This window comes from Macaca fascicularis, chromosome 1, assembly GCF_037993035.2.
Source record: "Macaca fascicularis isolate 582-1 chromosome 1, T2T-MFA8v1.1".
Taxonomy (NCBI): Eukaryota; Metazoa; Chordata; class Mammalia; order Primates; family Cercopithecidae; genus Macaca; species Macaca fascicularis.
Window position 1 is genome coordinate 165,576,285 of NC_088375.1, and position 25,250 is coordinate 165,601,534.

The following is a 25,250-nucleotide window of genomic DNA, read 5'->3' on the forward strand; positions in this document are numbered from 1 at the left end:
CATTTACTAAGACTTTTGATTTATTCTTTGAAGCAAATATTTAGAACAAGTCTTGAAGGTGAATGTTTCTCTTTTTTACTTCCCATCCCTGCATGTGAAGTAGCAAGGGTATGAAATAGTTCAAATGTCTGTCCCACTGACAATGCCTCTGTGACATCACTATTTCAGCCAGAGTTCTTTAGTTTGCAAAGAACAAAGGCCCACAAATCTAGTTCAATTAACCTGGAACCTGTGGTATTATAAGGCTGCTCAGTAGGTTCTCATACCGATCCAAGAATAGGAATTGAGTACAGCTGACCCCATGGGGACTAACTGGGAATTGTACTCCTCCTCTCTGCCCATCTAAATCATTCCATTTCTCTTTACTGATTATCTTCCTATTTACCAATAGTTCATAGAGCTCATATTGCCATCCTCTGTGCCTTAACTCTACTTAAACTTTGTGTGCCATTGTAAACTGGCAACTTTTTCTGGGTCCCTAAGTAAAAACTCCCAAGACAGAGAGAGAGAGAGATGACGAGAGAATGATAGGAATGGTTCTGATTGTCCCATATCATCTTTTTGAGCCACACAAGTACACAAGTCATATATCTATAGCCTCTCTTTCACTTTGGTTTATGTGTCTACCATTTTCTTGACTAAGCCAGGGCCGAAATGATGGGATCAATGTTAAATAAAGCATAGGTATTTAGGGCAATTGATTCTGTTTCATAAAGGATGAAACATGTCTAGTAGAAAAGGCAATTCAGAATATCTTCCTTCTAACAGTTCTTAAGCCTGTGCTCTATTTCCAGAGCCAAGCTGTCTCTTGGTAGGCCTTTAAAAAAGATAAAAGTTTCAATTCAAGGTATTTTACAGAGAAATATATGACTAAAATTAATTAATTAATTAACAATCGAAATGAGTGAAAAGTTAGAATTTGTCTATGTACTATCACTTCTAATGAAAAATATTTCTGCCGGGCATGGTGGCTCATACCTGTAATCCCAGCACTTTGGGAGGCCAAGGCAGGTGGATCACTTGAGGCCAGGAGTTCAAGACCGACCTGGCCAACATGGCAAAATCCCATCTCTGCTAAAAATACAATAATTAGTCAGGTGTGGTGGCAGGCGCCTGTCATCCCAGCTACTTGGGAGGCTGAGACACGAGAATTGCTTGAACCAGGAGGCAGAGGTTGCAGTGAGCCCAGATTGCACCACTGCACTCCAATCTGGGCAACAGAGTGAGATTTTGTCTCGAAAAAAAAAAAAAATCTATTTGAGTTTCACTTTGTACCTGTTCAGGGAGTTTTAACACACATTTGTTAGTTTTAGTGGGTACAGAATGATCTCTGGAATCCAAAGGAGTAGGTTTCACTCCATTTTTACTATTATTCACTGTAAAGCTTTGGCAGAACTTTCTGATCATTTAAAACTTTCCTTATTTGTAAAATTGGAATATGAATAATAATTGTTCATTAAAAATTATTATGTATTAACTATTATGCTATAAGATTTACATATGCTACCTTATTTAATCTTCATAAATATCATAGTAGCTTAACCCCAGTCTATACAAAGAGAAGATAATAATAATTGCATTTATCCCAAGCATCTACTGAAGGGCTCTTTATGCTTGAGGGAGATACTACTACCTTCATCTAACAGATTAGGTGGCTGAGGAACTAAGCGGGTAATTGTCTGCCCAAGCACACACAGCTCATAAGTGACAGAATAAATTCCTATTCCAATCTCTTTCCAAAGCTTCTGTTCTTAACCAGAATACATCACTATCCTAAAATAACCTGCTGCTGCACTTCCTCACATTTGTTGAGCAGAACCAGTGAGACTGTAAAAGTGAAAATGTTTGGATGCAGTAAGTGTCTATATTAGGGATGAGACATGTATGGCATCTGTGTCACCAATCCCTCTCTGTCCACTGACGGCACTGCTAATTGCAGGGGTCAACAAACTCCGGCCCAGTAGTGGGCCAAAGCCTGCAGACTGTTTTTGTAAAGGAAGGTTTTTTGGGACACAGCCACACCATTTCATTTATGTATTGTCTTGGCTGCTTTTGGACCAAAAACAGCAAAATCGAGCAGTTGCAACAGAGATCATATGGCTTGCAAAGCCTAAAATATTTACTATCTGGCCCTATACAGAAAAAGTTTGCCAACCTCTGGATTAGAGCATAATTATCTGGTAACTAAGACACAGTTTCAGATTTGTTATCAACAAATCTGGAGCAATTTTGCTCCTGGTACCCACTACCGGTTGACTGAAATTGACAAGGAAATAAACCTATTGAATATTCCTGTGATCTAAAAATGTTTATTATTACTACTAAATCAAATAGAGAAATGAATGGAATCATTGATAAATCAATGGACTCAAGTAAGGTAATAAGAATACCTAGTCACATTTGGAAATTCAGATTTCCTTTTGCCTGGATTTCTCCTTCTAAACCTTGAAGTGAAAAGACAGTGGGAATCACTCAAAGTGTTTCTGACTCAGGGGCAGAAAAGGGGCAGAGGGGGGAGAATACTGGCAAACCACATTCTTATCCCATTGTTTCTGGAGATCTTATCCTATGTGGCCTTAGCAGGCTTCCATATCACAGTATGACTAACTGCCACCTAAATGAACGAAATCTGATTCACCACATACTTGAATACGGGAGGAAAAATGTGGATGAAAAAGAGCTATCTGAAAACCTTTAGGAGAAAGTAGAGTATAGAGAGTGAAGGGGGTGGAGTGGGCTGTGTTGCCTATTCTGGTACATTCAGAAATTCTATTCCAAGTCAATTTTAAATTTCAGTATCTTGTTCTTAAATGCCAGGCACAAAATGGCCACAGCACAGCTATCTTAACCTTGGGGGGGACAACTTCTTTAAACGTATGCCTTCAGCCATGTACAGAGTGAGCTGAAGGGCCACAGTGCAGCCTATGTAGAACAATGTCTAGTAGCTTATCCGAAAGGAATATTGTGCATGCAGTTTTCCAAGACACCCACTCCTCAGAGCTAATGCCAGTGAGTTAATCAACTACTTTTCTGCCTGCACAACTGTGATACCTAAAGCTGCTAGGAACATCATTTTTAGACATTCGTAGGAGGGATTCTTTTTTGTAATTCTACATTTCTTTAACTCCTACCACATGTCTAGGCTTGCCTTCCAGAGACACACATTGCTACCTTTTCAGAGCACTTTTTTTTTTTTTTTTTTTTAAATCATGGACTAAGGAGCCCTCCTACAGCTGATTGCAGTAAATGCTAAAACAGCAAACAATTTCACTGGAAGGACATAAAATGACCTGCATGCAGGTCCTGTTAGGCGCCCTAGAATGAAGCCTATCATGCTCCTTTCCTTCAAACCTCCTTTTGCTCTTGCCTCCCCAGGAACCTTGACTCCCCACAAGCACCCAAACTAAAACAAAAGGGGTAGTCAGCTCTTGACACCCTTTGATTGAATGTATGCTATATGCCAAAGCCTAGAACAATGGTAGTAAACAAGGAAGGAATTCAGTGATCAAGAATACAATATTCTGACGGCTTAGTGAGATAGATAAATAAAACATTCAAAAGAATGGATCATGTGCTGATAGAGGCAAAGAATCATACAGAGAAGAAGGGATGTCAGGGAAGGCTTCCAAGAATAAGATATATTTAAATTGAAGTATAAAAACATGAACAAGACTTAGCCAAGAAAAGACAGTGGGGAAAAAAACTGTTCCAGGCCCAAGGAACAGCATATACAAAGACCTGGAAAAGACAGAAAGCATTTTGCAACTGCAGGAACACAGGTAGGATTAGTTATGAGATTAGGCACATAAGCTTGGTGGTCAGAATGATCTAGATCTGGATCTCAAGTCTGTGACTTTGAGCAAGTTATGTAACCTTTCTATGGCTCATACTTTTCATCTGTAGAGACCATAACAGTACTTTTTCTGTGGAGTTACTGTAAGGATTAAACACACATAATTCAAGGGGAAAAAAAAATTTGTCAGCTTATTATATTACTATTGTATTATATTTTATTATTTATATTATTGTTACCATTATTTTTAATATCAAAAAGCTTACTTTTAAACTTTTTAATACCAACTTTTAAAAAATCTCAACTGAGAAGAAAAAACTACCCACTCTCCTGGAATTTTATAAAAATTAAATAAAGCAATGCTTGTCTCAAAGTAAAAATAAAAAATAGGTAAGTATTAGGAATGCTTTCGGCTACAAAGAAAGGAAGACCTTGTGGCAGAATCAATATAGAAACAAAAAATGGGGGTATTTTTCTTACATAAAAATAAACAGAGATAGGTGCTTGCTGGTATTGATTTAGAAGGTTGATGTTGTTTGGGCTGACATTCTGAAATTTTCTTGAAATTTCCATTCTTATTCCTTCTTTAAGGGCAGAAAGGTATGATATATTTTCTCACCCATTATAAGGATCATGGCCTACATACCTTCTACATAAAAGATGGGTTAACAAGAGAAAAGCATAACAAACTTAATCAAAGCTTTATGTGACATGGGAGCCTTCAGAAACGAACACCCAAAGACCCAGGGACAGCTATCTATTTTTATGCTTACGTTCAATGAAGAATAAACGGCTGTATAGAAATGTGATTGGACAAAGGGTATAATATAATGGTAATAGACTAGTAAGGGAGGGGAGACCCAGTAAGGCTTGCCTGTTCAGATTGTTCTTGGTTTCTGTGTAGCATTCTTTCCTCCCAGGTATGGGGCAAGAGCCCTCTGAAATCAGAGTCTTCAAGAGAAAAATTAAAAGAATGACTTTCTAGGTTTTATGGCTTGCTTTGGAGGAGAAATTTGGTTGGTGTGTTGCTCCTCTGCCATTAAACCAGACTCCCAGTCTCAAGAATAGATCAGTCCAGTAAACAGTTAACAGTTGTATCTCATTTCAGGAGGCAATGTTATAGGTGAGCTTTCACCAACGTTAGGCTTTTATGTAGTGTAAGCAATCAAGTATTTAATGCATTTTTATAGAAACAAAGTAAAAACAAAGGTTAGTAGAACAAACTAAACTCAATTTTTGAGTCCAGAGGGCACCCGGTCAAGATTTCTAGATGTTAGTCTCAGAGTAGCTGCAGCTGAAGTAAGGGCAGGCAGTGGTAATTTGAACAAATTTTCCTGGTTTACTGTTTGCATGGGGTGGCCCAGTGAACTTCCTGAATAGTCCATACAGCAACAGGCGTGAAGGTTTTTCATATACAAGTTGTTGTGGTAATTTCTCTGAAGTCTATATAAAGTGATCCAGCTTCAGTTTGCTAGGCTTCAGGAAAAGAACAGTTTTTTGTTTTTGTATTTTTTTCAATGATTCCAAGCCAGAAAGTGGGAGAAAAATTAGTGTTAATTATTTGAAGACTTGCAGCCAGAAATGGGAGGAAACTAGAAAATTCAAGAATGCAGTCCAGATTTTAGGTAACTGACAAACCTTCAGAAACAATGAGCTAGAATCTAATAACAGGTACACTATAATTTTCTTCTGAAACAGAATTTTTTCGTACAGTCACTCCCATTTCTACCAAAAATAAATCAGAGTAAGACTGATTTGTTTGCAAAATTGGTTTAGTTTCATTAAACTTGACCTGCTTGTTTTAAAAAGTGCAGCAAGAATAGTGATTGACCAATAAGCTCTCGTTACATTTGCTTTGCTGGTGCTTCTTATAAGAAATCTCATTGAGGAAGCCAAAGTCAAGAACTCACCATCAAAATTAACCTGTAGGACCTATAAATTTGGATAAATTTATTTCTGCTTGAGGTCCCCAAAATATCCTGAGGTTTCTTGGTCTGTTAGGAAGTGAAATTCTTTACCTACTTGAAGGGTAACTGTGTGGACCATATATTTAAGGTAGCAAGCTAGTTTTTCCAACGAGTTCTTTACTGGCTCTCTAAAATCAACCCTAGTTTCTTAAAGTTGTCTGATCACAAATGAAAATAAGGCATTCCAACAAAGTTTTGGTAAGAAGACCAATATTTCTATTTGTATCCTGTTATAAGGATAACAGATTTGTATTGAATTTATGCAAATAACTATATCGCCATAAAAATAAGAATAATCAGGCCAGGTGCAGTGGCTCACGCCTGTAATCCCAGCACTTCAAAAGGACAAGGTGGGCAGATCACTTGAAGCCAGGCAAAATCCCACCTCTACTAAAAGTACAAAAATTAGCCAGGTGTGGTGGCAGGTGCCTGTAATCCCAGCTACTTGGGAAGTTGAGGCACGAGAATCACTGGAACCCAGGAGGCAGAGGTTGTAGTAGGCCAAGATAATGCACTGAACTCCAGCCTGGGCAACAGAGAGTGAGACTCTGTCTCAAAAAAAGAAAAAAAAAGAAAAAAGAGTAAGAATACTCATAAATAATATTTTTAAATTCTGAAGGAATCAGACAAGGGAAAAATATAAATTTTTGTATTTTTGGTCATAAAATTATAGTTTACCAAATGACTGTAAGCTATAGATATTTTAAACAAAAATAAATTTCTTAAATCTGAATAACAAAACTTGTATTAAAACAACAAAATTTCAAAGAAAATGCCATAAAAACATTTTTTTTCTTTTTTGAGACAGGGTCTCACCTTGTCAGCCAGGCTGCAGTGGCACGATCCCAGTTCACTGCAACTTTCACCTGCTGGGTTCAAGGGATTCTCGTGCCTCAGTCACTCGAGTAGCTGTGATTACAGGTGCATGTCACCACACCTGACTAATTTTTGTATTTTTCATAGAGATAGGTTTTCACCATGTTGGTCAGGCTGGTCTTGGACTCCTGGCCTCAAACGACCCGTCTGCATCAGCCTCCCAAAGTGCTGGGATTACAGGCATGAGCCACTGTGCCCTGCCAAAAACATTCTTATCAGTTAATTTAGTTCCATGTAATTAATTATTGTTCTGTTTGATTTTGGTTAGCAGTTTCATGAAGCCATCAGTTTCTTCATTAGAGTACTGAAAATTCTTACCCAGTCCAATTCTCTAAGTTATCAGAAACCTATATTCAAGAGTACTTTAGAGTCTTTTTCATGAATCTTCCTGAAGAAGCAAGTTTGGACTGTAGCTGACTAAAAGTGCTTTTAGAGAAGAAGGAAAACAATAACCATCTATGAATGACAAAGAATGACCATGTATAAAATCACGTGAGAGACTTGATTATAAAAATGATGCAACTTACAAAAAATTTTGGTTATTTCTGTGGTATACAATATTTTAAAATAATAATCAAAATTACGACTAACAGATTTCTAGGAATCCTATATAATTTTTGGGACACTCTATCAAAAATATACTTAGATGTTGTTGATATTAACATATATATAAGTTTAAAAGGTTTAGCAACACTTATCATATTATTTGACAGTGCATCCCATATAATTTAACATATCAGATAAGACTTATTAGTTTAATATCTCTTTTTTATAAAGTAAGAGACACATCCTTTTAGCTTTCCAGGGACCCAATTGAAAAATTCCAAAGTTAATTCAAAGTCAAACAGAGTTAATTTAGAATTTGACTTTGGGAAGTTTGTCAAAAATGTCAAATGGTTTAAAACATGTGATTAAATATGAGCTTGGCTATCTATTCAAAAAGACAATAACATATTTTAAAGGCAAATGCAAGAGGTTACATATTGTGAACAACAACCTAGCTCTTTTAATACTGAGAAGACTCACTTTTTACTAATAAAAATAAAAATAATCAAGGCCTGGTGTGGTGACTCATGCCTTTAATTCCAACATTTTGGGAGCCTGAGGTGTGCAAATCACTTGATCCCAGGAGTTCAAGACTAGCCTGGGCAACATGGTAAAACTCCATTTCTACAAAAACTACAAAAAATTAGTCGGACATGGTGGCATGCACTTGTGGTCCCACGTTGGGACTTGGAGGCTGAGATGAAAGGATTAATTAAGCCCAGAAGGTGGAGGTTGCAGTGAGCTGAGATCACACCACTGCACCCCAGGCTGGGTGACAAAGTGAAATCCTGCCTCAAAAAAAAAAAAAAAAAAAAAAATTATCAAAGACCTGATAACATAAAGATAAAACATAAGAAATTATCTTTTTTTTTTTTTTTTTTTTTTTTTTTGAGACAAAGTTTTGCTCTTGCTGACCAGGCTGGAGTGCAATGGGGAGATCTCGGCTCACCACAACCTCCACCTCCAGGTTCAAGTGATTCTCCTGCCTCACCCTCCCGAGTAGCTGGGATTACAGGCATGCGCCACCACATCCAGCTAATTTTGTATTTTTAGGAGAGACAGGGTTTCTCCATGTTGGTCAGGCTGGTGTCAAACTCCTGACCTCAGGTGATCCGCCCACCTGGACCTCCCAAAGTGCTGGGATTACAGGCGTGAGCCACCATGCCCGGCCTAGAAATTATCTTGATAAAACACAAAATATTTGTTTCCTAACAAGTTATTTAAAAGGAGAAAAAACTTCACATTCTCAGACCAATACTCCAAGAAACTTCATGATTTTAAACTAAGAAAAAGAAATTCTAGTTAGATCAGTGTAAAATAGTTAACTTTAAGAAAACCTTATATATAAATTTATCCAATCTCAGTCATCTTTGGTAACACAAGGTAAAATTTTTACAAACCTTTCATAACTTTTTGTTATATTCATAAGTTTAAAAAAATATTTTTGTGCCTTTCTTTATCAAAAACATCTTATTTTCCTCAGAGTTGGTTCTCTATACAGTCATATCTCATTTTGTTGCTCTTCATTTTATTGTGCTTTGCAGATATTGCATTTGTAAATAAATTGACAGTTTGTGGCACCTCTAAGTTGAGTGAGTCTATTTGCATCATTTTTTCAATAACATGTGCTCACTTTGTTTTTGTTAGCATTTTTTTTAGCAATGAAGTATTTTTGAACTAAGGTATGTACAATTTTTTTTTTCAACATAATGCTATTGAACACTTAATAGACTACAGTAGAGTATAAACACGACTTTTATATGCACTAGTGATACGATTCCGATGACAGGAGGAACACCAGCGTCCTTAGTCTCGTACCGATTTTGATAAAATGACACAGACGCACATGGAGTGGTTTTAAGGAGCGGGAAGTTTAATAGACAAGAAAGAAGGAAGAAAATCGCCCATACAGAGAGAGTGGGAGGGGGGCTCCCAAGCCAAGAGAGGAAACTTCCGTGTGCAGCAGAAAAGTGGCTGCTTGTATGAGGAGGCTGGAGGAGGTGGTGTCTGATTTGCACAGGGCTCAGGGGCTGCTTCAACCAGGCAGGTTATTCACATTCACGGAGCTGTGAAAAACTTAGCCCTCCCACCCTAGTCTTTCAACATGCAAATGCAGGGCACCCTGACATCCTACACACGTCGGGATATGTGGGGGCAGCCATGTTGCCTGGCACATGTTGGGGCAAGGAAGAAGATGGCAGGAATTGCCATGTTTTGGTGGACCCAGTTTCTAAGGGGCTCATTTGCATATCAAAGCTTGCTGACCAGAGCATTAAGAACCAGGGCTTTCCTGCTAGGCAAAAAATGTTTCTGGAGCTGCTTAAAAGAAACAAAAACTTCCCAAAGACCCCCTTTCCTCTTTGTTTGCTTAAAATAATTTCTTAATAACTCCTATTACCCTGGGAAATCAAAAGTATGTATGACTCACTTTATTGCAATGATCTGGAAACAAACCTGCAACATCTCCAAGGTATGCCTGTAATTTCTAGTAGCTTAATAACATATTTTAATTATAATCTTTAACTCTAGTAACCTTAATTTCTAATGAAAACTAGCAAGTATTGTAAATGGGCTTACATCAGCATTTACCATTTTATAATTTCCAGAAAGATGTTTCCTCAATTTTTCATGCTTATTACCAGGCTCAGATATATGTAGCTCTCTATGCCATATAAAAACAGGATGCTAAAATATTTAAACCTAAACTTATTCTTAGTACTTAATGTTTCAGTATTTTACCTTACTGAGGCATGTAGTAAGTACATATTACTTAATCGCACATTAAGGTTTTAAGTTACTAAAAAAGATTTTTGAAGCTCTTCTTAAGGAGACATATGTTATAAAGCATAATTATATTGAAAATTTTACTTATAGACTTTTATCTCACATTCATCTAATTCATTCGTCTTTAAGAATTATGCTTGAACTGTTTATGAAAATTTTACGACACATTAAATAAAGCTAACCATTATCTTATCTTTTTTGCTGACAAATCAGAGAAGTATCAAAAAATCACAGACACAAAGAAACTAAAAAGTTAAACATGTTCTTTCCTCTTATTTATTTATTTTTTGCAACTGACATGCATCAAGCAATTAATTCATTTTTTACTGTACATTCTGCTTTTAGGCTAGATTTCTAGTTTTATAACCTTAAACATCTAACAGAGACAATATAAACCTGTCTGTACAGAAAACCCAGGCAAAAATGTATGTCTGTATTAGATGTAATGATATAAACATACAGACAGAAGCAGATTTTACAGTTTCTATTCTATAACTTTTAGCCACATTCCAGGTTCGATAATTTAAAGCTCACTAGCTGGATCTGTAAATTGGGTTAGGTAAGGTTATCTACTGAGATGGCTACAGCTTTTTATCAATTCTTCTGGAGAAGGCTTTTAAAATTTTTCATTTGACCAGTTTCCAAATAGTTTTTTTTCCCCTCTTTTCTATGAAAGTCATCTCCCTGAAGTTTGTATTGCAAAAGGTAACTATCAAGTTCTAGAGAAAAGTGTAGAAAATTTACATATCAAAGGCACAGAGAAAGCCTACTATCAGAGACCAATCTTATGGAGGCTACAAACTAGATTGTAAGCTGGTGACTGAGGAGTCATCTTACAGCTGTTTGAATGTCTCCAAAGACCCATCTGAGTGGACGAGTTATCCATTTCTGTTACAACTGAATGTGTTGCATTTTTCTCTAATTTTGTCTGAGTTATCACTGGAGAGTGTTTATAGACATTCTCTAGTGAGAGAGATGGGCTTATCAAGATAGCCACTCTATGGTAGAGCCCTGACTGGGAGGATAATTTGGCTCAGGCATGTCCATTAAGTGAGACACAGAGGAAGATTCAAAATGAATGCTGAGGTAACTTAAAATTATGGGAATTTACTACAGGATTTTACAAGGACATACACAGATGGACCTAGGAGAAGGTTTAGGAGCCTAACAAAAGTCTGGCCACAAAAACCAGAGTCCTTCTAAGAAAGGGTTTTAGAGGAGCCAGTTTAAGAAGATTTTAAGTCCCCTTCCCCACCCCCCTAAAAAACCAATGATATTCTACATTTTCCTCAGCAAAAAATCATGCCAGCAAGAAAGAAAACAGAAGGACTGAGCATATAGTTAGCAGGGATTCAACAAGAGGAGTTTCAGTCAACTAAGTGCCCATGGAAGAAGCAATATCCAATAGCAAGAACAGAGAGGCCTTAAAAAAAAGTAAAGCTTAAATACCAGCTTTCAATTAATCAGACTTCTGACCACAGAGCTCTTTGAAGAAAAAAAAAAACTTTTCGAATCTTTTATTTTCAGATTTCAGCCAGAACAAACAGCTACTGCTTGAACTACTTGTGGCTTTTTTTTTTTTTTTATGCTTTTAAACTGAGGCCCCTACCAAGTGACTCAGAACCAAAATCAGTAAGTCTTTTATGACTTAACCAAGGATGAAAGAGATGTCCTGAAAAGAGGGTGCAAAAAGATGTAGTCCTCCCAAGATCCAGAATCATCCCCCAAAGATAGTCGAAAGAAAGAAAGACTTTTGTTGCCACAGAACTAAGCAATGAAGGCTGAGACCAAAAGAAAAACAAACAAACAAACAAACAAACACGCCCCTTACGAATTGAAACCTCTAATAAGACAAATTCCCCCGAGAGCTGGCACGACATGCAAAAAAACATTCAGGCTCTCAGTCTATTTGGACTGGCTGCCTGATGTAAACTGATACTTGCACCCTCCAGCTGGCGGAGACCGGAGAGAATATTCTCACTGATCATAAAACCAAATCTTCAGGACACAGAACAAGACAAACAGGAAAGAAATGGCTGTCTCTGGAAAGGAAAAGACCAATAACAAATATGTATTTCCAAACCAAATTTACACAAAAGACACAATCTAAACAAATGATTTCTTCCTGCTAATCTGAATTTGGGAAGGAAGGGATAAACAGAAATGCTTACCTTCCATTCTTAACTGGGCACTACAGGCAGATATCCAGGAGAGGTGACCTTAGCTAAAAAAAAAAAAAAGTGTTCTGTTGCTGCTGTGGTTGATTTTTTGTCAGTTGTCCCAAGCTCTGCTGTGAGTCAGGTGTTTCAAGGACCCCACATTGGGTACCAGAAACTGTAGGGGCAGGAGAGGGGTGTGATAACTTGATGTTGTAGGAGGATCAAACGTAGCACTTACTCACCCATCGTAAGTGCTGCGTTTGATCCTCCTATAATAAAAGATAGGTTAGCAAGAGAAAAGCATGACAAATTTGTTTAATCAAAGTTTTATGTGACACAGGAGCCTTCAGAAATGAAGACCAAAAGACCCAAGGAAAACTATTTTTTTTTTTTTTTTTTTTTCTGAAATAGAGTTTCTCTCCTGTTGCCCAGGCTGGAGTGCAGTGGCGCGATCTCAGCTCACTGCAACCTCTGCCTCCCAGGTTTAAGCGATTCTCCTGCCTCAGCCTCCCGAGTTGCTGGGATTACAGGCATGGGCCACCACGCCCGGTTAATTTTGTATTTTTAATGGAGACAAAGTTTCTCCATGTTAGTCAGGCTGGTCTCGAACTCCCGACCTCAGGTGATCCACCCGTCTCTGCCTCCCAAAGTGCTGGGATTACAAGCGTGAGCCACCGAGCCCAGCGAAAACTGTCTATTTTTATGCTTAGGTTTGATAAAGAGCGGACATCCATGTTGAAATGCGATTAGACGAAAAAAGGTGATTGAGTGGTAGAAGACTGAGACGAAAACCTAGTAAGTCCTGTCTAGATTCTTCTGGGTTTCTGTAGAATTCCTTTTTTCCAGATATGGGTCAGGACCCCTCTGAAATGAGGTTCTTTAAGGGAGAAGAGAAAAGAGTGACCTTTCTAAGCTTTATGGCTTGCTTTGGGGAAAGGGTTCTAGTGTCTATGACCCATCACCTTGGGCAAGAGAATTCTACGACTCGCTTCAGGAGAGAAAGAGAGCAGGAGAAAGTCAGAGAGAGATTTCGCTTTTTTTTTTTTTTTTTTTTTTTTTTTTGAGACAGAGTCTTGCTCTGTCTCCCAGGCTGGAGCGCAGTGGCATTGGCTCACTGCAAGCTCCACCTCCCGGGTTCACGCCACTCCTGCCTCAGCCTCCCGAGTAGCTGGGACTACAGGCGCCCATCACCAAGCCTGGCTAATTTTTTGTATTTTTAGTAGAGACGGGGTTTCACCATGTTAGCCAGGATGGTCTCAATCTCCTGATCTTGTGATCTGCCCGCCTCGGCCTCCCAAAGTGCTGGGATTACAGGTGTGAGCCACCACACCCAGCCACGATTTTGCTTTTAAAGCCTTCCCATCTCCTTTAGTTCTAAGTACTCAGCATGCCAAAGTGCCATACTTTGGGATATCATTTTCCTAGCCCCAAAACTTGGGTCACATATGGTAGCGTCAGCTCCTGACATTAGATCCACATTCAAGGAAAGAAAAATGAGACAGGGATGATACCAGGCAGATGTGTCCCCTTTTAATAGGAAAGCAAAACCTTCCCCAAACATTCAGGAGACTTCCATCTACCACATGTTAAGCACAGCTGCACACAGAACCAAGCAATGAAGGACACAGAACCAAGCAATGAAGCTGCGTGGCTACTGTTGGCTCAAGGGAAACTGAAATATGAGCGTCTATCTGGGCACATTGCTCCCCAATCTGGAGTTTTGTCAGCAAAGAAGGAGTGAATGAATATTAAGTAAGCAATCAACAATATCTGCCACAGTATTATTTATTGAATCTTCCATGTGCCAAGTTCTGCACTGAGATCTTTATATAAATTATTTCATTTACTCCTCACGTTTAATACAATAAGGCTTTTTGAAATTAGTAATGACTTTAAAAAATAGATAAGGAGATAGTAGCACAAAAAGAAAATGTAAGTTACACACACACACACTCATAGAACCTCTGAAAAATTCACTTATACCTATGAGCTATTGTTGTGACTAGAATATAGCATGTGAGATCACATGCTTTACCCTTCCTCTGAAATTTCACCCCACAACTGTGGCACTCAACATTTTACAAGCGCTTGTGTTAAACACTATACCTATCTAAAACATTGCCCGACTCCCCACCTCGACTGGGCTTCTTGGGTTAGAGATTATAACTTACATTTCTTAATGTTCTCCTCTCCATCAATGACTAGCTCTTAGTCAACCAAAAAGAGAATGCTGCTAATCAAGTAAAAGCAGCTCGAGTGTGTTTTTAAATTCAAAAGGCCTGACGTCCTGCTTTCCTAGCATAGGGTCTGCTTTTTAGCAGCTTCAGCTGTACTGGAGCAAAAAGGAACCGTAGGCAGGGGATTCATGACTGGAGACAGACTTCACAGATACCCTCTATTCTCAGCTAATTAGCATCTTCAACTCCTCTCTTGCCCATCTCCTTAGGTTCCTCTCATTGTTGCTTTGAGAGTTTAAAATCAGAAGAATACGGTATTTCCTATTATAAACAGCCTAATAGGAACACATGACTTCAATGTCTTGGCCTAAGGCCTATGAGGCTTGAAATGTGTATCATCACCAAACATCAATAATTTAAGATCTATTTCAGTATAGAATACTGCGAGTATATCATGCTATGCTGTAAATATAACACATTTATAACTCCAACTCTTACAGCCCTAAGCATGTGCCTAGACCTAATACAGATCCAGCAGTGTGTCCACTGAAAAAAATCAGATAGTATCTCTGTGTCTCTGTTTGTCATCAATTATGCTTGAGAATAATTTAAGCTCAGTCAGTGTCACAGAGTCGATACTATTTATTTGCTGAAAGTTACTTTAAAAAAATCCATTTCTACAGAGGTCCATCGGCATTGCCACTTTGCATTGGAATATGTGGTCAAGCAATTAGTACCAGTTCTCAGTTGGTGTCCTTGTCTTAATGACCCATAAATATAGAGAACTTCTTTAGTGAGGAGGCTCCAGGAAGAATTCTGCTCTTGGATAGTAACTTGACAATCAAACCTGAGAATTATTAGGAAAGAGAATAGCCAAAGCAGAAAGGAAATGGGACAGGTTTGTATTGTAATTAAAATACAAGAATTGAATACATGTGGATTTGAATCCTAATACATATGTACTACCTGTGTGAATTGGGGAAAGCTACTTAATCTCTTGAGTCTCATAGTTTTCATATGTAAACACGAAGGATGTGATACAAATATCTGACAGAAGAGAATTTAAGTTAATATACGCAGTACCTGTTTAGGCACCACAATTAGGCGTTCTATAAATGACACTATTATTTACATGAGACACACAGGGTAAAAGAATTAACGGAGCATATTGTTTATCATAGGAATCTGATCCCAGAGGGGCCAGTAGAACCAAGGAAAGGCTTTTCTTACTAAAGATGCTTTCCTCCAAGCTCGCTTTATCTTATGCCTTGCTATTCTGCCTCCTTAGCTAGAGTGGCTATTCTGAAATATCCATGTGCTGGCTCCATACTATCCTACGGATAGCTGTCTGTCACAGCCCTCATGCCCACTAGCTCTGTGAAACTTTTGGTTCCAAGGTAAAAGATAACAATTCCAGCCATGAATTTTTTTTTTTTCTGCCCTGTCGGTGAAATGGATCAGAGGGATCAGCTGCGTGCCTCTCCCACGTTGACAAACAAGACCGCACATTGCCTATTTGAAGGAGATTAACATATTTGAAGGAGTCAGAGCCTCTCAGGTCTGCTTTTAAGAAAACAAAGTGTTTTCTACCATTATAGGTAGCCCGTGAACAAACAGTCTTACCTGCTAACAATGCAGGTTGAATAGATTGGCTCTAAGTTGGGGTAGAGGTGTTTTCCGTGATCCTCATAAGTTTGTGGGTGTTTTCTGTGACCCTCATAAGTTTGTAGGTGAGACAGACTCCTGTAACAAAAGACAGATTAACAGGAGAAAAACAAGTAGGTTTACAAATACATGCAGTGTACTTCACATAGAAGAAACTTCAATGAAAGGTGACTCAAAGCACTGCCTTAAAACCGTGGCTTATATAGGACCTTCAACAAAGAACAATAACTTTTAGAGGAGTAACAGGACAAAGGAAAGCAGAGGTGGGAAACTGTGGGAAGGTGAATTTATGAAAATAAACTAATAGAGCAAGGCTTGTTTGCATATTCCTCTGGTGCCATCTCTGAGCTGATAAGAACTGTGTCCAGTAAAAGAGAATTTCTATCCTATCTTTAGGCAGAAAAGGAGGATAGAGAGAGCTTCTCTCTTTTTGCTGCTTCTTAATTGCCTTTAGTTAAAAAATTAGAGGTTACTTTCTCTATGTTAAAGAGATATATTCTGGGGTGACATATTCTAGTTTCCTTCACTGGGACTGAAACCCCTAAGCCTGGTACAATGGGACTGAATAGAACAAGGTGAAACTGTCTGATGAAATAAGATCATGCTGTATTCTGTTTCATTGGCCTATGTGTCTGTTTTTGTACCAATACAAGGCTGTTTTGGTTACTGTAGCCATGTAGTGTAGTTTGAAGTTGGGTACTATGATGCCTCCAGCTTTGTTCTTTTCGCTTAGGATTATCTTGGCTATTCAGCCTCTTTATTGATTCTATATGAATATTAAAATAGTTTTCTCTAGTTCTTTGAAGAATGTCAATAGTAGTTTAATAGAAATAGCATTGAATCTATAAATTGTTTTGGGCAGTATGGCCATTTTCCTGATACTGCTTCTTCCTATCCATGATCATGGAATGTTTTTCCATTTGTTTTTGCCACCTCTGATTTCTTTGAGCAGTGGTTTGTTGTTCTCCTTGGAGACATCTTTCACCTCCTTCGTTATCTGTATTCCTAGGTATTTTATTTGTGGGAATTGTGAATGGGAGTTCATTCCAGATTTGGCTCTCAGCTTGACTGTTATTTGTGTTCTATTGTGAAGACACATGCGTGTGTATGTTCACTGCAGCACTACTCATAATAGCAAAGACATGGAGTCAACCTGAGTGTCCATCAATAATAGACCTGGTAAAGATAATGTGATACATAGACACTATGGAACACTATGCAGCCATGAAAAAGAATGAGATCATGTCCTTTGCAGGGACATGGATGGAGCTAGAGGCCATTATCCTTAGCAAACCAACACAAGAACGGAAAACCAAATACCCCATGTTCTCACTTATAAGTGGGAGCTAAATGATGAGAACACATGGACACACAGACAGAAACAACACACACTGGGGCCTTTTAGAGGGTGGAGGGTGGGAAAAGGGAGAGGATCAGGAAAAATAACTAATGGTTACTAGGGCTAATACCTGGGTGATGAAATAATCTGTACAACAAACCCCCATGACACAAGCTTACCTATGTAACAAACCTGCACTTGTACCCCTGAACCTTAAAAGTTTTCTTAAAAAAAAAAAGATCCTTCATGGATATAAAACAACAACTCAAATTTTACTGTCAAGCAGAATACTGTTCAGCCTAATGATTTTTTGTTTCAAACTCTCCTCCTAGGCTGTTTGAAATAGATTATACATTTTCTCTGTGGTGATCTCAGCCTATATCAATTCAAATACAATATGATATGGTTTGTCTTAGTTTTTCTTGTTAGTGGATACATCTGCATGCTGACTTCTTTCACCAAATAGCTACTGCATGACACAAGTGTGTAAGATCTATCAGTGCATTTCCTTAGGAGTAAAAGCTCACAGATGGGATTCAGTAAAGTGATTTTTAAATCTAAAGTGTTCAACTCTCGAACTCACCTGGCACTATGGAGAAGATGAGAGGGAAGGAGGAGGAAGAGTTTCCATTTCTGTAGAAAAATGATAAATAGCCAGCTAGGAAGTCATAACCCTGACAAGTATTGAAGCACAGTGGATGTTTATCTTTGAAAGAAAAACCAATTTTATTTGTTTTACATAATAATGGATTCAGAGAAGTTTCCAAAACAGAAAAATTAGTTAACCGATCAAGGCTTAGTTCTGAATCTTTTGATAGGCTGAGTATACACAGAACGGAAGCTGACTCTAGATGTCCTATACACTTTCCAAGGAATGTCTCAATATGCCAATTTTCTTTCATTGTGAAAGAAAAGAAAACAAAACAGGCCACCATTTTCTCAGAGCAAATGGAAAGTATTATCTCTTTTCTGCAAACGAATAGGCCAGCATTAAATACTTTCCTTTACATAATAAAGTAAAAATTTTTTTAAAATCCTTTATTTCCCTGTGTTATAAGGAAAATTGTATTTTTCCTCACAATTGAGCAACACTCCAACAACAACCAAAAAAGCCATCCACTGAGATTAAAGATCGTTCCAGACATCTAATTTCTCAGGACATAGATTTTCTACAGCCAAAAATTAGATGAACTCCGGATCAGGAAGAAAGCTTTCCAAAGCCCCGTCTTTAGCTGAATTGACTTGCGCAGCATGACATATTGGGATGATCCAATAATTTTAAAGTAACAAATCCTCTCTTAAAGAGAAGGTAACCTCTGATATCATTAGAGACCCCAGTGTTCCTCTGGTTGTTACACTCTTTTCTTTTATTCTTATCTGTAATCTCGTAACCAGTGGGAAGTCAGGAGAACAAAGACATCTCAGACACTGTATATCAATCAAGGAATCAGCTGTACTACAATGACAACTCAGCTGGTGGCTTTGAAAGTTTATACCATGAGCCAGCATAAAATGTAATCATTTCAGAAATGAGAGCATATTATGGGATAGAAAGCTTTTCTTTAGAGTCTGAGAAGATCAGCAGGAAAATATTTTATCGACATGGTATTGATTATGGTAACATAGATAAAAATCTTCAACCATTTCAAAAATTGTTTTAATAAACAATTTAGGAAAAATGATGGCTTTATATAACATTTCCATGGGGGGCATAGTCTTAAAGGGTGATTGTGAAATTTAGAACAAAGAGCAGCAGGAATTTTCCTCTGACAGCATTTGTACATCTTTTCTAGTATAAGACCTGACTAGCACTACAGAACCGAAATATCACTGCAAAAGAAACACATTTTTTTAAGACTAAAAAGACTTTTAAAAATAAACATTCTCTTTTTTCATTCTTGACAATCCATTGAGACCATTTCTCTCTCTGTTATTGGCCTCACCCAGTACGTGAGTATTATGGCTTTCTAAAGTTCTAGAATCAAGCTTGTTGGAGTTCACTGAGATTAGCACTGATCTTTTGACACTAGCTGGCCATCTGTTGGAGAAAAGCATTCTTAAGTGAGCTACGTGCCAAGTACAAAGGCAGAAAGTTGATTACATTTTCTTACTCTCCCAAGCTCCAGTTCCCTTCTATTATGCAAGAAGTTCCGGTACTCCAGCACATTCTTGCTTGTGAAGCTTTGAGGTTCTTATCGCTCAGCATAATGTAGAAACTAAGATGGTTTATTTAAATTTTTGCCTGTTTTGTCCATTCTCTGAAGCAGAAAGCTTTTTTCCCAATATCTCCCTTCTAGGTCTATTTCAATCATTGCCGTTGTCCACATTAATGACATCGTTTACCCTTACCAAACATTAATTACATGGTATGTGCTGTGCTAAATACTTTCCATACATAATTTTATTTAATCCTAACAACCATCTTGTGAGGAAGGCAATATCACTACATTATGTAAAATAGAATTTAGGCTTGCCTAAGATCATCCTGTTAACAAGTCACAGAGCTGAAATATGAACCTAGTTTTCCTGAACTCAAAGCCCATCTGTCAAGTTTTATACTACACCATTTACCAAAGCTGAGCTTAAACCCTTCTTGCAACTTTAATCCATTCCCTTATTAGAGTTTTGCACTGTAGTGTCCAAAATCTCTCATGCAATACCAGGAAAAGGAAAGCTCTGGTCCACTTTTGGCTTACAAGACTGGGGAGAGCTAGTAATTGCGACAATCTAAAAATCATTTTATAAACAAAAGCATATTGAAAACCTCACTCCCACACTATGTTCCAACTGTACTAAACCACTTGTTATGCTAACTGGGTCCTGCTTTACACTTGCTTGCCTATTTGCCTATAATTTCCTTTTTAAAATTTGCAAAATGTCCAGCCTTTCCTTATTTTAATACTTAATGTGCATTTTCAACAGCATATTTATTATCAGGGTCACTGAGATTTGCTCCCTCCAAAGCCCTCTGAAAAACGTAGGCTTCTTGCATATGTTAACAACCTGCGTGGGGTTTTTTTGTCTCTACGTTTAATGCTGAAGTCTGTTTCTTTGGGACAATTCAAACTCTGATTCATAGCCATGTGAACTACCCCTCTGCTTTCTGCTGCAAACAGGAGAAAGTGCTGCAAATAAAAAATTCTTTAAAGTCTGTCTTATAGTGTGAGCTTAAAACACTTTCCTTTCTACTTACACTATCTTCCCCCTCAAATGAATAAAGATGTAAACACCATCACAATTTCTATGTTATATGCTCTCATTATTTAACTATGTTATACTGCACTTCAGGCTGGGCATGGTGGCTCATGCCTGGAATCCCAACACTTTGAGAGGCCAACGTGGGACCCAGGAGCTTGAGACCAACCTGAATAACACAGGGAAATCCCATCTCTAAAAATAACAATAAAAAAATTAGCCAAGAGTGACAGTGCACACTTGTGGTCCCAGCTACTCAGGAGTGAGGAGGATCACCTGACCCTTGGGAGTAGGGCCGAGGCTACAGAGAGCCATGATTGAGCCACTGCACTCCAGCCTAGGTGACAGAGTGAGACTCTCTCTCTCTTTCTCTGTGTGTGTGATACATAAACACACACACCTACACACATATATACATACATATATATACACACACACATATACTGCACTTCCAAATCAAAAAATAATTTTATTGACTCATAACTCTTAAATTTGAAGAGGATTCCAAATTGTCTTCCATCTTTTTGCACAGAATTACAAGAGATATTTTGGACATCATGTGAAGCTTTGAACAGAGAAATAAAAATGAGTGCTGGCACTTTTCTACATAGATGTCTATACCTTTGGGACTCCGTTGTCTCCTTACTCCTAGGTAGTTAGGGGGTTGCTTATAGGTTATTGAGGAGAATTTCTGAGTGTCTTCATTATGCAGATTTCAATAATAACAACTGGTGGGGGGGGGGAAAAGAAAGAAAAGCCAAGATTCCTCTATTCAAGAAACTGATGTATTTTTGCTACAGATATTCTGATCATATCAGTGATGGAAGATAACACTGAGGACTTGCAAGGCAAGAGGCTCTGTGTTACCTAGTGATTTTCTCACTTAACTTTCATGATAACCCTATGGAGAGAAATAATTATTAGCTTTTGTTCAAATTTGAGTTAACAGGCACAGAAAGTTTAAACCAGTGAAAGTACAACATCCGGTCGGTCTGAAGCCCATGCTCTTCACACTAGACTATCCTAGAACTTCAGAAATGTTACTGAAATAAACCTCTCCTGCTTCCAAACAAACACAAGAAAAGTTCATCAGAAGAGAACGTAATGAGAAAGGCAGGACCCTACACTAAACAAAATACCATTTTCTTAAGAGCATCGATTGACTTCATCTAATTTATTCATTCAAAAAGCATGTGTTGTGCTTACTTAACATGTGCCAGGAACTATTCTAGGTGGTAATCTATCAGTGGGTAAAACAGACAAAAAATCCTCACCTTCCCGTGTTGGAATTAGACAATGATAATAAGTATGCAAGCTAGATAATAATGGGCTGAGAGAGCAGAAGAAGAAAAGCAGAGTACCGAATCCCAGGGTGGGAGGGTTGTTCGAGAGGTTAGGGGAACAGGGAAAAATCTGAATGAAGACTGAGAAGGTATGGTCAGGGAAGTAGGAGGAAAACCAGTAGAGTTTAGTGTCCTAGAAGCCAAGTGAAAAGTGGTTTTTAAGGAAGAAAGAGTAATCAACTGTATCACATGCGGTGTGCTATCCTTGCTGTGTGTCATTTTGGAAGAGCTGTGTTGGTAAAAACCCAGGTGGAGTAGGCTCAAGAGGAAAAGGAAGAGACAAATTGGAGGCAGCTAGGGTTACTATAACAAAATATCACAGACTTCTGGGTTAAAACAGCAGAAATATATTTCCTCACCATTGTGGAGGCTGAAAGTCCAAAGATCAAGGTGTTGGCAGGTCTGGTTTCTCCTGAGGCCTTTCTCCTTGGCTTGCAGAGGGCTGCCTTCTCATGGTATCCTCATGTGGTCTTTCCTCTGTGCCCATCCCCCTAGTGTCTCTCTGTGCATTCAAATTTCCTCTTCTTTAAGGACACTAGTCACACTGGATTAGGGCCTCCCCTAATGGCCTCGCTTTAACTTAATCAAGGCCCTGTCTCCAAATGTAGTCACATTCTGTGGTACTAGGGAGTCAGGGACTCCATGTAGGAATTTAGAGGGGATACACAGTTCAGCACAAAACACAGCACATACAGACAACTTTTTAAATCAGATGAGCAGAGCAGGGGGTCAGAAAACTGGGATGGTATTGAGTGCAGTCAATAAAGAGATTTCTATTTATTTTATTTTATTATTATATATATTTTTTGAGACGGAGTCTTGCTCTGTCACCCAGGCTGGAGTGCAGTCTCAGCTCACTGCAACCTCTACCTCCTGTGTTAAAGCAATTCTCCTACCTCAGCCTACCTCCCGAGTAGCTGGGGTTACAGGTGCCTGATACCATGCCCAGCTGATTTTTGTATTTTCAGTAGAGACGGCGTTTCACCATGTTGGCCAGGCTGGTCTTGACCTCCTGACCTCGTGATCTGCCTGCCTCAGCCACACCAAAGTGGTGGCGTGAGTCGCCACACCTGGCCTTTTCCTTTTTTAAATGAAAGAAATGACTGCATTATGTTGTGTACTGCTGCAGTTGATCTGGTAAGGTGGAACAATTAGTGTCACAAAAGAGGATGTTATATGTAACACAATTATATATTCTGCTTAGTTTGCTTCATACATTCCTGCATAAGTTATGCTTTTAGGAACTTTCTCCAGAATATATTTTTCCAAATTCTACTTTCAAAGAATGTCAACGGGATAGAGTTCTGGTTTCACAAATATTTGGAAAATAGAACTATTCACTGTGTTAGAAATGGCTAATGACAGTTGTTGGCAATAAATGATTATCACCACAGGGGGCTACTTGTCTCTTTGTGCATTTGGATAAGGAAAGGCTGACTTGGAGACCCTTGGAGGCTATGGAAACACTCCCCACTGAGGCATAAGACTCATGGGGAATGAGGTGATTACAGAGTGGGCTGACTGACAGTGGGTTGCCCACCAGCCTCGAAGGAATGGGAATGTGCTTGCAACTAGATATTCCGCAGAAGCATTGCACTCTCTAGTCCCACGGTGTTTCCCTACTTTTGGGACCCAGAGTTTAACGTAAAAATGGGATCCCTGATTTTGAGGGACCTGTTTTCTACCTTCCACCTGTGCCTGCTTTTCACATTTAAATTTTTAGCACTATAAACTGCATACTTTCTTTCTCCTCATTAAAGGGCTCCACCTGGAAGCCAATAATGTAATTAAGATACAAGCTAAGTTAAAAAGCCAAAATACAACTTTCTGACGTTTATCTGGCTATTATGAAACTCTTTGTAAAATAAATTTACATCTATAAGCAAAAATCTCCATTTGTGAGAGCATCTCCCTCTGCGCACCTAAACCTCTACAAACTTTTAGGATGGAGAAGAAAATGGCTTAAAGTTTACATAACAAACCTTACCTTTGTTTATATCTAAGTTCCGTGCCTTTGTCCTGGGTTCTGCATCTTTCAAAGTATTTACCTTCTAAGTTTTTCACTAAAAACAAGGGTAACAGTTAACACTGTAACTAATGTATATAATCAAAAGCACTAGACATGAGATAAACAATTCTATATACAACGTGTATAAGAAAAGCAGGATGTGTTTTTGATTTAAAAAGATTATAAGAAGACATGATAATGATGTGATTTTTGTTAAAGGAAAAATATTTTTGCCTAAGTTAGAGGCTTTAAGGATTGTTTTAAATCAAATAACCAAAAAGAATGATAAATAAAACAATGTACAGAAAGCTGAAAAAGGAGAAGGGAAAATATTGTAAAGCATTATGAAAGGTTTATAGTAATCTTACCTTGTGTATTAGTTCATTTTTATACTGCTATAAAGAACTACCTGAAACTGGGTAATTTATAAAGGAAAAAGGTTTAATTGACTCACAGTTCAGCATGGCTAGGGAGGCCTCAGCAAACTGACAATCATGGCAGACGGTGAAAGGGAAGCAAGGCATCTTGTTCACAGGCAGCCGGAAGAAGTGCTGAGCGAAGCAGGAAGTGCCCCTTATAAAACAACCATATTACCTCGTGTTCAAACTGACTCAATGTATTTGTTTATTAGGTTTTATTACAATTAACTTTAGAATGAGTGAATAAAATTATTTTTTGATTGGGAAGTGTAGTATATGTGTGTGTGTATATATATGTATGTATATATGTGTGTATGTGTTTGTGTTTAGGTATCACACACACACAGAGATAGAGGGAGAGAGAGAGAAACAGAGAGAGAGAAAGAGAGAGAGAGAGTCTCACTCTGTCACCTAGGCTGGAGTGCAGTGGCTCAATCATGGCTCTCTGTAGCCTTGGCCCTCCCCGCAAGGGTCAGGTGATCCTCCTAACTCTGCCTCCTGAGTAGCTGGGACCACTAGTGTGCACCATCACTCCTGGCTAATTTTTTAATTGTTATTTTTAGAAATGGGATCTCCCTATGTTATTCAGGTTGGTCTCAAGCTCCTGGGTCCCGTCTTGGCCTCCCAAAGTGTTGGGATTCCAGGCGTGAGCTACCATGCCCAGCCTGAAATGCAGTATAACATAGTTAAATAATGAGAGCATATAACATAGAAATTGTGATGATGTTTATATCTTTATTCATTTGAGGAGGAAGATAGTGTAAGTAGAAAGGAAGCTGTTTTAAGCTCACACTATAAGACGGACTTTAAAGAATTTTTTATTTGCAGCACTTTCTCCTGTTTGCAGCAGAAAGCAGAGGGGTAGTTTACATGGCTATGAATCAGAGAGTTTGAAGTGTCCCAAAGAAACAGACTTCAGCATTAAACGTAGAGACCAAAAAAAAAACCCCAACACAGGTTGTTAACATATGCAAGATGC

The 25,250-nt window shown here is 38.4% G+C and overlaps 1 long non-coding RNA gene across 1 annotated transcript; it reads right to left on the reverse strand.

Annotated features, from left to right (window-relative positions):
* Positions 1–15,923: 15,923 nt before the first annotated feature.
* LOC135968740 (uncharacterized) lies at positions 15,924–24,566 on the reverse strand. The gene is made up of 3 exons (XR_010583694.1): positions 24,307–24,566; positions 23,832–23,907; positions 15,924–16,045 (listed from the first exon to the last, which is right to left on the reverse strand). It is a non-coding gene; the product is annotated as an uncharacterized lncRNA (long non-coding RNA).
* Positions 24,567–25,250: the final 684 nt, after the last annotated feature.